Source organism: Propithecus coquereli, unplaced genomic scaffold, assembly GCF_000956105.1.
Source record: "Propithecus coquereli isolate 6110/MARCELLA unplaced genomic scaffold, Pcoq_1.0 Scaffold70, whole genome shotgun sequence".
In the NCBI taxonomy this organism is placed as follows: Eukaryota; Metazoa; Chordata; class Mammalia; order Primates; family Indriidae; genus Propithecus; species Propithecus coquereli.
This window is the reverse complement of record NW_012153063.1, coordinates 4,985,147-5,000,769: the sequence shown is the minus strand read 5'-3', so window position 1 is coordinate 5,000,769 and position 15,623 is coordinate 4,985,147. Positions and strand designations below refer to the sequence as shown.

General features: G+C 38.1%; 1 pseudogene across 1 annotated transcript; it reads right to left on the bottom strand.

Annotated features, from left to right (window-relative positions):
- Nucleotides 1–2,347: 2,347 nt before the first annotated feature.
- On the bottom strand, nt 2,348–2,727 carry LOC105823949 (annotated as a pseudogene). Its single transcript, XR_001138175.1, has one exon. The product of XR_001138175.1 is annotated as a 60S ribosomal protein L37 pseudogene (transcript).
- Nucleotides 2,728–15,623: the final 12,896 nt, after the last annotated feature.

Here is a 15,623-nt window from a genome sequence, read left to right as displayed (position 1 = left end):
GATAAATTTTCATATAAAAAAGGTAAGTTGTGGCCAGGTGTGGTGGCTACCACCTGTAATCCTAGCACTCCGGGAGGCGGGAGGATCGTTTGAGCTCAGGAGTTCAAGACTAGCGTGAGCAAGAGCAAGCAAGACCCCGTCTCTACTAAAAAAATAGAAAGAAATTAGCTGGACAACTGAAAACATATATAGAAAAAATTAGCCGGGCATGGTGGCGCATGCCTGTAGTCCCAGCTACTCAGGAGGCTGAGACAGAAGGATCGCTTGAGCCCAGGAGTTGGAGGTTGCTATGAGCTAGGCTGACGCCATGGCACTCTAGCCCAGGCAACAGAGTGAGACTCTGTCTCAAAAAAATTAAAAAAAAAAAGGTAAGTTGTAAAGAAATGTATATGACTTATTCCATTTTTAGGAAAATGAACAACTTAGCACAGGTGTTTTTGTTTTTATAGGGTTTTTTAAGCATAGAGAAATACGTGGAAGGAAACACATCAAGCTATTGACAATAGTTTCCTAAGAGGAAGAAAGAAGGTATGAAGAAATATAGAAGGAAGAAAAGGCTGTAGTATAACTAAAAATATAATGGTTTAATTTTAAGTAAAAATTTTAAAGTACATATCCCATCTATGCTATTTCTGCAACTCTGCAAAAATTGAAAGTAGTAGAGATTTTAGTCTTTACCAAATACAAATATCATGGATAAATGATAGTATTGATTGACTAGGTGACAAGATTGTAACAATTTGTATCATTGGTATCTGTTTTCATTTTAATACCATGCTTGCAATGAGGCAATGTTTAATTTTTTTGTGATTTTAGGAATAATCTCTGCTACCCCGTTTCAAAGGCTCTCTTTAATTCAGCTTCAGCCTCTCTCTTCAATTAGTTTCCCACTGCTTCCCAGATGCATCCACCAAGTGCTTTTTATCAGTAACCTTCAGCTTTATGGCTTTCGTGATACATTTCAGGGTGTGTGGGGCAGGTGTGGCAGGGAAGAGAAGAAAGAAAATTTTATTGAGTTCTGCTATGTGGCATGTACTATGTAGGTACTTTCAATTTATAAATCCATTTAGTCCTTTCAATATGTTAAAAGGGGGGTATTTCTACCCTCTCTCTTTTACAAATAAGGAAATTGAGTTAAGTAATGTCTGGAGTTCACAGCACCAAAGGGGTAGAGCTTGAATTTTCACACGGGACAGCCTTATTATAAAACTCACCCACTGCACTTTGTCCTCTGCCTACTTTCCATACTCGTCTTCCACGAGTCCCCAATGGTCTCTTCACTCCAGTTTTACCAGTCATGTTGGACAACTTGGATTTTCTAGTAAAAGCCATTTTTTTCTCTCACTCAATCTCCCTTTCCCAACCCTATCCTTCTCCTTCTCCTTCTCCTCTTCTTCTTTTTTTTCTCTTCCTCATCCTCCCACCTCTCCTTCTTCCTCTCTCTCTCTCTCTCTCTTTTTCTCTCCCCCACCTGACCCCAATCTCTCTTCATTTTATTTTGCTTGGAATGTACCACTCCTACTCCACGTGTATATTAAGCAAACCATTTGCTTCCTAAGACTCAACCCATTTATCCTATCTCTAAACAGACTCAAGAGCATCCTCTGGGCTTCCATTATGCCTATTTTTTACCTCTATAATGTCTCTTATCACTGCCATAATTATTTGATTATTTAGTCACCAGCTCACTAACCCTTCTCCTTTCCCACCCTATCTGTGAGTCATCATTAGGCAGAAGTTATAGTAAGTTCTTCTTTGTAATTTCAAAGCCTCATATAGGACCTGGAAGACATCAAAAACTTGATAAATGTATGCCAAATGATTGAATAAATTAATTGTTCCCTGGAGTTCTGTACACAAATCCAAAGTCATTTGGAGAAGGCAGGTGAGGGAACAAGACAGAATGAACGTGACAGTTTGCCCTCTGTTCTTAAAAGATAGCACAGTCTCTCAGATAAGTTAACATTCTGAGGGAAGAGTTCCATCAGAATAATTAGCAGAGAGTACAAAGTTTCAGAGAAATTATGTACAGTTATATATACAAAGTTTTACATGGTGCGCCTGTAGAAGCTGAACCCTAACTCAGAGGCATCCAGCCATACCAAAGATTTCCTTGTCCCTGGTGTGGCACAGAAGCTGGAACAGTGGGTATTTCAGTAATGACCCATGTAGAAAAATGACTGATGATGACAGGAGACTCCTTAGTTCTTATGACTACAAAGGAAGACCCCCAATGAAAAATTAGCTTTAATTTCTTGCCAGCCCAGTGGATGAGAGATGAGAGTTGAATTTGAATAAATAATAGGGATAAAAGAATGTGATACTTCTTTTTTTTTTTTTTTTTCAGATTTTTAAAAACCAAAACATTTATTGTGTGACTAATTGTTGAAATTCTTAAGATGAACTGGATGCTGCAACAGCTGCCCTCTTGGGTTTAGGTGTTGTTCCTTCACGGAATCCATGCCTGAATCTGCGGTATACAATTTTTAGGTGCCTCATCCGACCGGTCCCAGTGGTATTTCGTCTTTTAGCCTTGGCACTCCAATTATACTTTCTCTTGCGCTTGGCAGGGTAGCCACATTTGCCACAGGTTGACTTTTGAAGGTGGTAGGCCTTAGAGCCACAGCGGCGGCACAACGTATGCGTCTTATTGCGACGCTTACCAAACGATGACATCCCCTTCGTCATCTCGCTTCTGTGGCCGAGACCAAAGAGACCAGAAAAAAGATACTTCTTACTTTACCAAATTTTGTGTAAGTTAGGATTACCGGGTTTCAAGCAACACAAAATTCCACTCAATAACTTAAGAAACACTGACAGAGGTTTTGCATAGAAAGAACAGTCAAAAAATAAAGCCTTTGGAACCAAAAAGAGCTAGTGAAGCTCTGAAGTTCTAGGGAACAGGAGTCATTGGCCTTTGTCAGAGTGCCATCTTGAAACTGAATTCACCCCAGTCATTTTCAGGTTTTTGTTACTCAAGCTCACAGAGCATCTGATTGGTCCAGCATGATTCTGTCTCTACAAATTGGCTAAGAGAGTCTGAAAGAATTTGAGGTACTGTTGCACCAAGATTCCAATCAAATAAGGATGACAAGTTCCCCATAGAGATATTGGTGTGTAGAAAGCAGAAAATTAAGAAACAGGTAAATAAATTTGGGGACAAGAAAACTAGCATATCCACTACTTATTCATATTCCTACTTTTCACTATTTAGAATGTAAACTCCATGGAGACAGGAATTTTTATTTTATTATACCCTATTATATCCTCATAACTAGAATATTACCTAGCATAGAAAGCATTCAATAAGTATTAGTTAAATTAATGTAATACTAATAAATGGCCATTTGGATATACTAGCTAGATATCTAGTAGGTTCAAGAAGGAAACATATAGACAGATAGTAAATTTTTGTAAGAGCAAAAGTTTTGGAAAAAAATCAAAACTTGAGGCAGGCTCTGAGAACCCTGAATGGACAGAGAACCATAAGAAGGCTCCAAAGGCTTATGAAAGATAAAGATCTTAGCTCACGTTGGGAGAAAGGCATGAGGAAGAAGGGGAAAGCAAAGTAATGTTCATTGAATGTAATGTTCATTCTGACAGTTGTTGTGATAGGCACTTTTGGTATGCTGTTTTATTAATATGGTGCAGCAAAACTTCAGTGAATATACAAAAAGTAATGACTATCACAGAATGCAGACTTCATTTACTTCACAATCATGTGTATAGCTGGCCCTTGACCTTAGGTACCCTCCAGTAATCACATATTTGATTTGCACAATGAGGCCATTGGCTCTGGTAAAAAGCAAAGTGTCAACATTGCTGGTCAAAAGAACAACGATTTTTCCAGCCCGTCTCTGCCCCACGTTCAAGCACACCCACAGCAGGAGATAATGTCAACCAGGAGGCTGAGGCAGGAGAATCACTCAAGCCCAGGAGTTTGAGGTTGGTTGCAGTGAGCTATGAAGACACCACTGTATTCTAGCCTGGGCAACAGAGAAAAATCCTGTCTCAAAAAAAAAAAAAAGGAAAAGAAGACAAGTAATAACAAGTGTTGAGGACCTTGCAGAGAAATTGGAAACTTCATGCATTGCTGGTGGAACTGTAAAATGGTGCAGTTGCTTTGAAATCAATTTGCCAGTTTCTTAAAAATGTAAACACAAATTTACTATATAATTCAACAATTCCACTCCTAGGTATCTACTTAAGAGAAATAAAATGAAAGCATATGTCTTCACAAATACTTACACATATATTCATTAAAACATTATTCAGAAAGGCCAAAAGTGGAAACAATCCAAAAGTCCACCAATTGTAAATGGATAAACAAACTGATATTTCCATTTAAAGGGATACTATTCAGTCATAACAAGAAACGAACTATTAATCAATGCTACCATGAGAACAAACGTCAAAAACCTCAACCTAACTAAAAGAAGCCAGATGCAAAAGGCCACATATTGTTTCATTCCATTTAGATAAAATGTCCAGAAAAGGCAATTCTATGAGACAGAATGTAAATTAGTAGCTGTCTGGGCTGAAGGTGGGAACAAATATTGACTGCAAATGGGAATGAGATATTTTTGTATTGATGGAAATGGTCTGAAACTAGATAGTGGTGACAGCTGCAAAACTCTAAAAATTTACTGAAAATCATTGGATTGTACACTTAAAATGAGAGTATTTTATGGTATATAAATTGCAACTTACTGATGCTTTTTAAACAAAAAGACTCTTCCATTTTCACCTAAGATAGAGTAAGAGAAACTGGATATACCCTCCCATGTGAAAGAACTAAAAAAATGATATATTAAACAACTCTTTTCAAGACTCAAGAAAACAGGCAGCCAAAGAGAAGAGTCATGGACAGACTGGATACAAATGGATGAGTCACATGATTGTCCCACCTTGGTGTCATGAAGACTTTTCAGGCTTTGGCTCAGGGTGCAGAGAGTGAGGCAGAGTTCAGTGGATACCTGGAGTTTGAGAGCAGGAAGCTGACAGTCTGTGGGGACAAAGGCAGCTAGAGTTCTCAGTAGAGTATTATAGAAGTTCTCTCTACAAAGAGTGAGAATTTTGGAGATCTGCAGATGGTCTCCCCCAAGTATTCAATACTTGCATTTGAAGCAATTAGCCAAGGTTAGAAAAAGAACCACCTGAAATGACCAGAGGAAACAGCCAGAATAAAAAGTCTTCATAATTCACAGGGTGTTGGGTAGAGTCAGAAGAATCTTTCTTCCATATTGGGGGATAATTAGCCTTAGACTAAACATGGGTCTTTTTCTACCTAAGAAATCATAATGACAAAATCCAATAGGATAAAATTGTTAGCAAGTAACTTAGCTGTGTCCTAGAACAAAGCTCAGGAATATTTATAGGAAAAGAAACATCCCTAGCACCAGATAAATCACAATGGCTGACATCCAATCAAAAATTACCAGGCATGCAAAGAAGCAGGAAATATGATGTATGATGTGGAGAAAAATCAATCAATCAAAACTGACCCAGAACTGACACAGATGTTAGAATTAGCAGACAAGGAAATTAAAGTAGGCATCATAACCCCATTTATATGTTCAGACAGGTAGAGGTATGACAGATATTTTAAAAAACAAGCATTGAACTTATGGAGATAAAAACTACAATGTCTGACATTTTAAAATCCATCGGATATTATTAACAGCAGACTAGATATTGCACAGGAAAATAGCAATGAACTCAAATATTTAGCAATAGAATTCTCTAAAATGAAACATGAAATGAAAAAAATAATTCTTAAAAAGATGAACAAAGCATCAGTGAGCTGTTAGACAACTTCAGGTGGTCTAATATATGAGTAATTGGAGTCCCCAAACAGAAGAGCAGGGAGAACAGAAAAATATGCAAAAAATAAAGCTTGACATTTTCAAAATTTGAACTATAAAACAAATAGTTCAAATAAGTGCAATGATCCTCAAGCACAAGAAACATGAGGGAATTACACCAAGGAACATCATAATCAAATTGCTCAAAACCAATGATACAGAGCAAAATCATAAAAACAGCGGGGAAAACCATGTAGAACAAAAAACAAAGACAAGAATGATAGCAGATTTCTCCTGGGAAACAATGCAAAATACAAGATAGTAAAAGCAACATATTTAAACTACTGAAAGAAAATCTGTCAACCCATAATTCTTAATAAGAATTAAAAAAAATTAGTCATTAGAGAAATGCAAATTAAAACTACAACGAGATGCCACTACCCACCTATCTGTAAGAAAGGCTAAAATTAGAAAACTGGCCATACTAAATGTTGGTGATGTTTTGAAAGAACTGGAACTCTTGTACACAGCTGGTGGTAATGTAAAGTGTTACAACCCCTTTAGTAGAAACCCAAATACTCTGATAGTCATACAGGTGGATGGGGAAAAAGATGGTAGTATATTCATACAATGGAATATGACTCAGCAATGAAAAGAAATGAACTATTGATTGCTACACACAACAACATGGATGAATCTCAGAACAATTGTGCTTGGTGAAAGAAGCTAGATGGAAAATAATTCACATTGTATGATTCTTTTTCCTTTTTTTTTTTTTTTTTTTTGAGACAGAGTCTCACTCTTTTGCCTGGGCTAGAGTGCTGTGGCGTCAGCCTAGCTCACAGCAACCTCAAACTCCTGGGCTCAAGCAATCCTCCTGCCTCAGCCTCCCGAGTAGCTGGGACTACAGGCATGCACCACCACTCCCGGCTAATTTTTTCTATATATATTTTTAGTTGTCTGATTAATTTCTTTCTAATTTTTAGTAGAGACGGGGTCTCACTCTTGCTCAGGCTGGTCTCGAACTCCTGAGCTCAAACAATCTGCCCGCCTCGGCCTCTCAGAGAGCTAGGATTACAGGCGTGAGCCACCGCGCCCGGCCCACATTGTATGATTCTATATATGTAAAGTTCTAGAATTCAGACTAACCTATAGTGACAGAAATAGATCAAGGGTCAACTAGGGACAGAGAGGATAGGCAAGAAGGAAGAATTACAAAAAGGCACGAGGAAAGTTTGGGGGTGATGGATATATTATCTTAACTCTGGTGATAGTTGCACAGATGTATACATATGTCAAAATGCATTAAATTAAATATTTTATAAGTACAGTTAATTGGATGCCAATTATATCTTAATAAAGCTGTGAAAAATGTTTCTGATATACATCAAAATTATATAAATTTAGCCAAAATCAATACCAAGATATATATCACCATCTGAGAATAAATGAGGATGCAAGAATAAATCAGAATTTTGATTTTAAAATATATAAGCAAATAAATGATGGCAATTTGTATTTCTCAAAACTATTTTGAGGTCGGGCGTGGTGGCTCATGCCTGTAATCCTAGCACTCTGGGAGACCGAGGCGGGCAGATTGTTTGAGCTCAGGAGTTCGAAATCAGCCTGAGCAAGAGCGAGACCCCGTCTCTACAAAAATTAGAAAGAAATTATCTGGACATCTAAACATATATAGAAAAAATTAGCCAGGCATGGTGGTGCATGCCTGTAGTCCCAGCTACTCGGGAGGCTGAGGCAGAAGGATCGCCTGAGCCCAGGAATTTGAGGTTGCTGTGAGCTAGGCTGACGCCATGGCACTCTAGCCCGGGCAAAAGAGTGAGACTCTGTCTCAAAAAAAAAAAAAAAAAACTATTTTGAGGGAAATAACAACAAGCATATGGATGCATTTTCAGAAACATGACAGAGATGTGGTCTGATGAGGAAATCACAGCTACCAAGACTACCTCTGAGCACTGCATGCTGGAACTCATCTCTGATGACAGCACTACAAAATAATGCTACTTTTTCTTTAAGAACTTTTTCATAAATCACCGCCCTTCCCTAAAGCCAAATACCTCTGCCAACATTTGCATCAGAAAAATGCAAACTTCACTGATGCCTCCTACGGCATGCATACTTTCGGACTGAAGTCTCGTTCAAGTGCAGGTGATTGTTGGGGCCTGGGTCACATGCCTGTATTTAGCTGCAAGCAAGGCTATAAGAGTGGTTGGGAAATACAGTCTTTATTCTAACCCACCCATTTACCTAGCTAAAATCATGGCTTATTTTTACTAAGTGAAAGGAGGAGAGCAGATATTGAGTAATAGTTAGTATTTAACTTAAATAGCCAAGGCAAAGGGCTCTAGCAACACTATCTCTCCCACTAAAGAAAGTAAGTGGCAGTAACAGCATCACCATAGGGATCAATGCAATCTAGTCCTATTTATAAAACAGAACATCACTCACAAGCTTTCATACCCTAACAATTATTAGTCAAAAATTTCTTACAAGACACAATAGACCACAACATATCAAAGTGTCAGGGCATCACGCATACATAGAACCACACTGATGACAATTAAACTATCATAGCACAACCATCAGAAATCCACTGGTACTAACCACTTTTTATAGGGGCAAAAGAATAAATTCCAGACACATGGATAGCATGTATAATGTCCTGGATCTGATATACAATCATGATATAAAATTATATAAGGTGGCTCACAGTTATCAAAAATCCAAAACTCTAATTTTGGATGACCATTTGGTTGACCAGTTCAAAATGCAGCATGAATTTCAACAACAAAAAAAATTATTTAAGATATCTTTCTAACTAAAAACTTTTTGCTATTTTATATCATATATTTCTTTAGAAAAAACTCAAAAGCCGTAAGTTCCTATTAGTCTGATACCAAAAAAATGAAAAGAAAAGAAAATTGGAAGAAACAGCAATGAGGAAGAAAAAAGGCTAAGCTGTGTAAATGGGATAACTGCTATCATTTTTCTTTGCCATTACCTTGACAATAAAAGGTTCCTATGGAAGCTCCTAATTTATGGTCCTTTCAGGCAGTCACTGCTGAACAAAGCCACATTGATTTCTCTCGATCCAAGGTGGGGCAGTTCAAGGCCACTAACAATTGCAACTCACACTTCTATTGGTTGATATCTATGAATTGGATCTGACCCAGACCGAATTTATGAATGGGGCTGATCTTGGCCTACCTGTCTTATCACCAACAAATAGAAACTTTTAACCTACAGTAAGTCATACACATGAGCGCACCCTGGACTTCTGACCCATGCCTGCACTAGCTCTCTGGTTTGGGGACCTTAAGACTCTCTTTGAAGATTATGCACCAATAAAGTATATTAATCTTTGATACAGCCAAACCTTTAACTGCTGAGAACAGTATTATTACAGCAAGAAGACTAACTTAGAAGGAATTAGGCAGAAAAGTGTAGTGTGTTTGTTCCTCAGTTTTCCTTAGGTTAGTGTTATTAATAAAGTGGGATTAAAAGTTCCTTTATGAAATATTTCTTCCTTCACATAACATTATAGGGCAAATATGTAGGGAAATAAAGCAGGGACATAGAAAGGAATAGACCAAAACTCAGTGCCAATGGACATATACTAATCTATGCATAAAAATAAAGAATAGAAGTAGGAAAAGGACATTAGAAAGAAAGAAAGCTAATATTTTAATAAATAAGTGATAAAGAGAATGAAAGCCTTGACATCAAAGAGATGGTAAAGAAAGGAACTGGAAAAATATCGGAGCAGCAAAGAAAAATCAAAGTCTCAACTGTACAGCTGAGTTCTATTATTTCAAAGCTTTCTGAAGGAGGTGGCATGAGCTGAGATTTGAAGGACAAATTAACAAAGGATTAACAAAGGGATTAACAAAGAGAAGAGTATATGTGAAGATAGAAATAGGTGACATAGAACCCATCTGGGGAGCTGCGTGCAAAGCGTGAGGTGGGGCATGAAGTAGAGATTAGCCAGGGTTCGAATCACATGCTTTGTGCAGTAAGGCAGAGTTTAGCTTTATCCTGAAAGTTCTTATGGAATTGTCAAAGGAGTGTAAGCAGAGAACTAACATGATCAGATATGCATTTTAAAAAGAATCACCAAACCAAATGGAAGGACACATAGGAATGTAGTCAGGAGACAGAAAGACAATAATATAGGTGAAAAGTGACATGATCTTGAGCTCAAAGACACTGGGAAAAAGGAAAAGGCAATAGGTTTAAGAGGCTTTAGGAAATAGAAATGGTGGCCTTGTAGATTGGATGAGCCAGAGAGAGAGAGAGAGAAAGAGAGAGAGAGAGAGAGAGAGAGGGCTATAAGGTAAGATGGCACCATCCATGTTTCAAATACAAGCAACTGGGTAGCTGGTTTTGTAGTTCTCTGAAATATGGTCTCTGGGAAAACGAAGAGGTCTAGGGAAAATTTAGTAAGTTTAGTTTTGATAATGTTCAGTGTGAGCTGCCTGTGGATGATCAGGAAATGTCAGGAGGCAATTGACTGGTGAATCTGAAAATCAGCTTAATTTATGGTGCAACGACTCACATAGAATAAGACCCAGAGAAATTCTTTAACTAGAGGATTATATTGATGTGAATAAATTTGTTGAGAATTACTGAAACCACAATGTATAAGTGAGAAAAATGTACAAGGTATCATTATATATGTTCCAAATTGAGAACAATTTCACTCAGTTTTGAATTTAGTGTATAGTCCTTCCTCATTAAGGAATTGGTATTTACCCTCAACCAGTGTAGATCTGGTAAGCCTCACCAACAGCCTTTCTATGTTGCTCTAGGCATGCTCCATTATTGCTCTTGTCCCACTGGGTCTGACCAGCAGTGTGATGTGAGCTTATTGCTAAGCCTTGAGCTTTGCTTATGGAGACTTGAAAATCTTTGAATACTGAGTCTCTCTTCATCAACTTCCCTGGATGTCTGCCTAATAATTCTGCTGTTTTCAGCCTGAGCCTTCTGGTTCTTGGATTCTTCTATTGAGATTACGGTTCTTCTCAAGTGAGGGCTGTGTTGCTTTTCTCTTTTTAGTGGCTACACTCTCTTCATTATATGTTGATTGAAGGGATTTAAAGGCCCTAAAGATGGTATGAGTTTCTTCCTCCTAGAGTCTCCATTTGCAATACTATTATATAGTACTTCCCTGGAAATAGCTCATTCAGAGAACTATTGCTATCTACTTTCTTCATGCTTCATATTACATGAATTACACTAAGAACACCTCCCAGGCAGAGTTAGTGGTTGCCTCTTTCCTCTAGAGGTTGGTTGACCTAAAGAAGTTAGTATACGACTAGTGAGGAAAAGCTCCCAAATGTCATCTGTTTCATGTATTTTGACCCCATTCCTATCCCCTTTCAGGTAATGTAGGAGTGAGTCAGCAAAAAACAGACAAGGATCATCCTCTCAATTGCTCGCTTCCTAAATTTATTTAGGATTGTGTAGACACACTAAATGATGGCAATCACAATTGAGAAGGAAGTTTCCCTCCTCCTGATTGCCTCGCCAATAAGAAGTGGGTATACCACAATGTACGTAGGTCCTCCAGAATGGGGAAGAGCTGAGTTCAGAGCATCTGTTCAATCTTATACCAAAAGAAATACAACTACATTAACAGGAAACACACCCTTTTGTCATTACTGTCCAATTGGAGAATCTATTCTTCATCTGCATGTGACTCCAATACACAACCCTTTAGAATCTAGATGTAGGGATAAGGTGTACTGTGTCAGATTGCCTGGACTCAGAGCTTGGCTCAGCTACCTAGCAGCTGTGTGATGTTGAGCAATTTGCTTTTACTCAGTTTCCTTGCCTGTAAAATGAGGATAATATTAATAATAGGACCTACCTCATGACATTGATGTGAGGATTAAGTGGCATGATATATGTCAAATATATGCTTAAAACAGTATCTAGCATATGGTAGGCACGCAGTAAACATTAGCTATTAATGTGTAAAAAGACTTTTTGTTGCATTTGGGGGGTTTATTTTGCATTCTTTTGGGTTTTTTGTTTATGTGGTTGGTTGTTTTGTTTTTTAATGAAGACTGGAAACTGATGCTGCCAGATGGAAACAAGAGTAGAGTAAACAAGGGATATTTATGGGTGGACACACACCGTATCTTGCTCCACTGTTCCAGGCAGTGACCCATCAGTACATGTCACTCAGGGAAGAAGAAAGCACAGTGGTATATCCCGGCACAGAGAGCGTAGCATCTCCCTGAATGACAAGCAGCTGGGCTGGAACAAAGCCAGGGAAGGAATACAATCTCTTTGAGGAAAAAAAAAAAAATCACAACACATCTTCCTGTTTTGACAGCCCAGGGAAAAGAGGTAGCTTTATAGAATAAAGCAGCAAGTGTGCTTTGAGATCTTCCAATGAAAAGCAACGAAGAAGCACACCCTCTTATTGTGCAAAATCCCTACTTGTGTGTACACCAAGAGCTTTGGCCCTCACCCGAACTGTACTGTAAAGAGGAGAGGATTTTGACTGTTTTTCCCTGATAGGGCATAAAATTCTTTCTTCCTGGATTTGGCTGGTGCTGCCACAGCTGCTAAGAACAAACATAACGTTGCAGAGGACGTCTCTCGAATAAGAATTTTCCCATTGTAACCTGAATATGTTCACCCTTCTAAGAATGTTGTGTCACAACCATTTTTGGATTCCTCAAATTTTTATCAACCACGAAGGTAGCAAAATAAGATTTAACCTACCATTAGTTCATTATAACCAGATTATAAACACTGGTTAGAGGCAGAAAAGGAAAGAAAGAAAAGAAAAGAGAATCCTCCGACAAAGAATAAGAGAGAGAAAGACACAGAGAATAGAGGAGGAGCACACACCTGCTAGAAATAATTAGAAAAATGTGAACTAATATTTATGCAGGGGGTTCACTTTCTCTCTCCCTTCAGACGATAGAACGTTTATTTAATGAGTCTCTATCAACTTGTCAAGCAAAACAGCTGCACCTTCTGGGTCTATAGCTCAGAGAAAGGAGCTAAAGTGTCATGTCCCCACGAAGCTTCCTCAGCTGGGTGTCTCAAATATTTTGTGCAAGGAAAACAAAAATCCCAAACAACCAGAATCTCCTCCATCCCGAGAATTGCCTGCGCCATCTAGTGGCACCATGTAATATAACCTTCAGGAGGTTATCTACGGAATCATTAAAGCTTCTGACTTTTCCTATAGAGTTAGGAAGACAAATTATCTAGTTAGGAAGACACATCATCTAGTCACAGGATGTCAGTGCCAGAGAGACCTTAACAAAGCCAGTGGTCTCTGCTCTGCACAAGAGAATCTCATGGAGAGCTTTTAAAAAATAGATCTTTTAAAAAATAGATCTTATGCCAAATAAAAGGAATCAGAATTTCTAGGACTAGGGCTCAAGGAATCGGGATTGTTTTTTTTTTTTCAAAGCTCTTCAGGTCACTTAAGGTGAATCAAGCCTTGAGAAACACTGAGTTAATCCAACCCTTCTTTATTTTAAAGTGTAGAAAGGAGGAACGAGTTACCCTTAAGTCATTTAGTTGCTGGAGAAACAGAAATGGAAACTGAGGCTTTCAAATTGTGAGGTCTTATTGGGCCAAGGCGAACATCATGAGACTACAAAGGGGCAGGGCGGGAGGTAGGAGGAAAGCACCATCTAGATCCAGAAACTACAACTTCCCTTCAGAGTGAGGATGTTTTATTCTTTTTCTTTTTCTCTCTCCTGTCCTGAAATCACCCCCAAATTTTTCAAACTAAATGAATATATGCAAGGTGTATTCGTTTGAAAAGATGCTTTTTATAATAAAAAATGTTGATGATTTTTAAAAAATCAATTGAATGCAGATATTTTAGCATTTTTATTTTATGTATTATGTCTTTTAAACTTTTTAGCAGGCTCTATGTGCACAAATTTTGCTGGCTTTAGGAATTATAAAGATGAATTCTTCTTTATAACTTGCCTCACTTCAAAAAAGATTTGGAACAAAAGTAGATATAAAATAGTAACATATTTTTTTTAATTTTAAATGAGTGAAAGATAATGATGAACAAATAGTAACATGAAATCAGAGTTAGCACACAAGAATATATTCCTTAATTAGATCTTACACAAATATTGCTGAACTTGTTAGAACTAATGAAAACAAAAAAAAAGATACAATCAGTTATAAGATTTCCATTTCCTATTTGATAAAAACAGACCATTTGACCCAAATAAGAGTAATTTTCCTTGACAGAAAATAAATATGATCAATAAGTGACACTTAGTAGAGGATGGTGATAAGTGCTATGAAGGAAAATAAAGCAGGGAAGAAAAATCAGAGTTTAAGTATTAAATAGGGTGACCAGGGAATGTGTCACTGAGAAGGTGAGGCACCTAGCTGTGCAGCTGTCTGAGGGGCGGGCATCTCAAGCAGATAGGGTAGCAAGCACCAAAGCTCGGAGGAGCAAGCATGCCTGGCATGTTTGAGGAACATCGAGAAGCTAGCAAGAGAGTACTTGCAACTAAGATTAAGTTTTATTTAGATTATGTCACTTCTCATTCTGAGAAACAGGCAAAGTCCTTGCAGTGGTTTATAGATCCCTGCATGATCAGGCCTCCATCAATTCATTGTCCTTCTCTCCTGAACTGCTCATACTCAGAGATTTGTGTGCAAAAGCTCCCAAGAAGGCCCAATTTGCCTGAGTGAATTCCTATGTTGGTTCTTATTTGTGGCCAGAAGAAGAGGAAGGTTTTATTCAAGGACACCTGAGGAGCAGAGGCAGGAAATGTTGGTAACAAGATGGTGGCTCTTCCTAGACCAGGAAGTTCTTCCGAGAGTGGAGAAGCAGAGGCAGAAGGACTTGTTTCTACTGATGGCTCTGGAAACAGAGAGAAACACACAGTTTTGTTCTAATTCCCTGAGTAGCAAAGTGTGGAGTGGGAAAGTTGAGCGTTTTCTTATGCAAATCGTAATGCTGAGGACTGATGCCATAGACATTTCTGGCACATTGGAAGTGCCACTGCTAGCTTGAACTTTTTGCTGAGGAACCTATACAAGACATATTCCAGGAAATTCTTGGTACAAAGTACATGGCATTTTGGTGACAACTGGATCTGAGTATTTGAGAAATGAAAATGTTTGGAGTTTCCCACCAATTCGTCTTCATTTTGTAGGAAGGAAAGGAGGAGGGAGAAATGAAGGAGAAAGAAAGAAGAAAGGGAGGAAGGGAAGAAGGCATTTAGGGTACCCTATCCCTCTATACATGCACACACACTCACCCATGCTCACACACGCAAACCCACACACACATACACATACACAGTTATACATACCTCAAGCAGTTAGTGAATTCTGGGTTCAGTGGCAAAGAAAAGAGGTATGAAAAAGCAACATTGAAAGTTACCTGCTAAACACTTTAATTCATACATTTTGTTTCCAAAAATTTAAGTTTAATTTGGGAAAAGAGAAATATGAAAGAAGATTCTCCTGAACAGATTAAATATGCAAGACAGAAGAAAGGAAAAGAATTTTTCTGGTCTAAATGAGATCCCATTCAACCGGAAGGGACAGGGAGGAAGAAAGTGCAGTCTCCATGTTGTTACACAGGCTCTATTTCCTACCATAAAGAGAGAAGCTGGTGATGGAGAAGGTACCAATCCTGTTTTTATTTAAAATTTTGATATTTTGTTCATTATAGATTTTTTGCATTATTTTAGATTTTGGTAATTTTATTTCTGTGATTACCAAGTTTTGTGGCATCCCTTAGTCTTAGTCCTAGTTCCTGGGTAGCAGCACATCACAGAAAGATGC